Raw genomic sequence first — 3,018 nt, 5'->3', positions numbered from 1 at the left:
CCAATCTCAGGTTGAGCAGGTGTGTGTGTGTGTTTGTGTGTGTGCTTGTTTTTGTGACATATCAGGACACAACTTTGTATGACACAAGTATTACAAGGAGAGGGAGACTTATGAGGACATAACCCATGTCTCCATTTTTCAAAACACTTATAAATCATACAAAATTAGTTTTTTTGCGAAAGTAAAAATGCAGAAAGTTTCCTGTGAGGGTTAGGGTTGATGTAGGGCCATAGAATATACAGTCTCTACAGTATAAATACCATTACGCCAATGGTATGTCCCCACTTTTCACAAAAACAAGCATCCGTGTGTATGTGTGTGTGTGTGTGTGCATGTGTGTGTGTGTGTGTGTGTGTGTGTGTGTGTGTGTGTGCGCGCGCAATTGGATGGGTTAATTGCATGGCACAAATTCCAAGTATGGGTCCCCACGTCACTTCACATCACTTCACTTAGTTCTTATATGAACTTTAATTATGTGTGAAAAACTTTTATTATATATATATATATATATATATATATATATATATATATATATATATATATATATATATATATATATATATATATATATATATGTTTATCTTGAGGAACTGAGAGTTTGTCAAACATGAAATCACAGGCCCTTACAAGTGTTGCATTATCAGGTGAGTTTAATGCACCAAGACTAATTCAGCTCTATACTGGTCGCACAGTGAAATATATTTCTGAATGTGAAAATTAGCTTTGAATTATCAGAAACCTGAAAATTGCAAAAAGCAGAGGGTTTTAATGGAATGTAGTTAGTGAAACCCCTGTATGGCAATGACATCTCCTTCTGCCCAAGACTATTTACATTGAAATGGGGCAGGTAAATATCAGATGTTGATAAAAATCTGACATTCATCTTAGACAGATATGAACTCAAGAGTTTGTCCAGTATGATACCGCACATACATACCAGCTTTTCACAAGTGATAATCAGATGAAACCATTTAGATGGCCTAGATCCATCATAATTATGCTATTGACGTGGATGTTCATTGATATAAAAAGGCACCTTTCTCATCTCTTAGTTTGAAGAGTCATTGTCGTCTGGCGATGAACCTCTGATCTTCTCATGCTGATGTTGCTCCTGAGCTAATGAGAAACACTGAAAAGACAACGCAGAATCTGACAAAAAGAGACAACAGAATTTTCAGGTTTAGATTTCGAATAAAAGGTTGAGTGAACATCACAGATTTAAGTGATTTTTTTTATTCTCTCTCAAAAAATATCTGCTATCTGTCAGAAAAAGTTATATTTATGAATTTAAACCTCTAAATTGGTAAACATTTTAATTAAGATTGGTAAACATTTTAATTAAACAAATCTAAGTACACATATCCATTATATATTTTAGTATTTGTGGGACATTTTTGTATTTCTTGTCTTCCAGCATCTGCTCTTCACTAGATTTACTAGATCATCTGAGAGATTCGACTGAATCAAGATGCTGCTGATCATTGAAGCTCTTCTTCTCATTTTAGCTGCTCTAGGACAGGTAAGCTTGAGTTCTAGTATGAATATTACAGACATGAATACTGATGATTGATCATTATGATTCCTGTTGCTGCTGGTGCAGAACTGAAACTGGATATGGCACTGAATTCAGTTGATGACCAATATGAAAGCTGTACAAAGAAAATGGCGAATCTGGTGAAGACCAAATATCTTAAAGAAGAAATGCAATCGAGTTTGGCAAAAGCTTGGAAACAATTACAAGGAACATGGAGATGTGACAAACTTGAAAAATAATCATGTGATCGCTCTTCATGTGTACACTAGCTCTATGTTTAACATATATGAGGATTTCAATAATGCTGTACGTAATGAAAAGAAAAACTACCAAAACAAGAAATTCAAATGGCATTCACTTTCTGTTAACAGATGAGATACAAATTCTGAAGAAAACACAAAATGGATGCTATGATACTTATCGCGGTACCAATGTTCATTTTAATGAGAGTGTTCTGAACAAAGAGGTTCGTTTTGGTTCATTTACCACTCAACACTCATTTACATTCACCACTTGTGAAGGTGCAGATTTGACAAAATATTCTAAGCTTCCTCATGAGAAAGAAGTGCTGATTCCTCCATATGAGATATTTAAAGTCACTGCTGTTAAGAAAAAAGCTGATCAGCCTGATCTCTGGTGTGAAACTGTGTTCACTTTGGAAAGCTCTGGGACACGAAGTTACCTGAACCGTGCTCTATTCAAGAAACCAAACAAGACCAAAAAAAGTAATAAAACTCACAATAAAAGTAGGCCTACTGAACAAAGGGTTTTACATTTATGAATTTATAGTGCACCAATTCCAACATTTATCTTGTTTTAGCTCAACAATTCTTTGTCCTAAAAAAAAAAACTTTGTCTGCATATTTTCAACAATGAAATAAAGCTATTTTCAAGTGACCCAATTCAGTGCCCTCAGTGTGATTTTTATATGTGTTTGTAATTTATTACTTTATTTACACTTAACTCTTTTTTGTTTTTTTTGTATCACATCACTGACTATGTTTAGTGCTTGCTATTTAGCTGACTGCCAGCAACAGCACACTAACTGCTAAACATATTTGCTTCATTTGGAGTGTTATGTTTATTCAATGAACTCTGAAGTGATTTTTTTTAAATATGAATGTTACTTTTTTCCATCTTAGTCATGGTTGAGTTCGAGAAGAGTTTTTGTGGTTTTCATTTTGCAGAAGAATGAAGCTGGTTTTGTTTTGGGGGCGTCTCTATGAGCTCAGACCTGTGCAATGATGAGTCTCTTCAGAAGTGTTCATCTCATTTCACTCAAAAAATTTGCTATCTAGCAGATAAATGAAAAATAGTCATATCAATAGTAAAAAAAAACGAGAAATCCAATGAATTAGGTTTGTTCAATAAGGTATTTGTTTGAAAAAAAAAGTTTTTCTAGGCGTCATATAACAAACTTTAATTTTATGGAAAAGCTTTCCTCTATTTAATGAAGTTAAATTAATGCTTTTGAGTATATGCAT

The 3,018-nt window shown here is 33.8% G+C and overlaps 1 pseudogene; it reads left to right on the top strand.

Annotated features, from left to right (window-relative positions):
• The first annotated feature begins 1,221 nt into the window (after positions 1 to 1,221).
• LOC127943149 (T-cell ecto-ADP-ribosyltransferase 2-like) lies at positions 1,222 to 2,418 on the top strand (annotated as a pseudogene).
• Positions 2,419 to 3,018: the final 600 nt, after the last annotated feature.

Source organism: Carassius gibelio, chromosome A3, assembly GCF_023724105.1.
Source record: "Carassius gibelio isolate Cgi1373 ecotype wild population from Czech Republic chromosome A3, carGib1.2-hapl.c, whole genome shotgun sequence".
Lineage (NCBI taxonomy): Eukaryota > Metazoa > Chordata > Actinopteri > Cypriniformes > Cyprinidae > Carassius > Carassius gibelio.
Note: the sequence above shows the minus strand (reverse complement) of the source record. Positions and strands in the feature narration are given on the sequence as shown.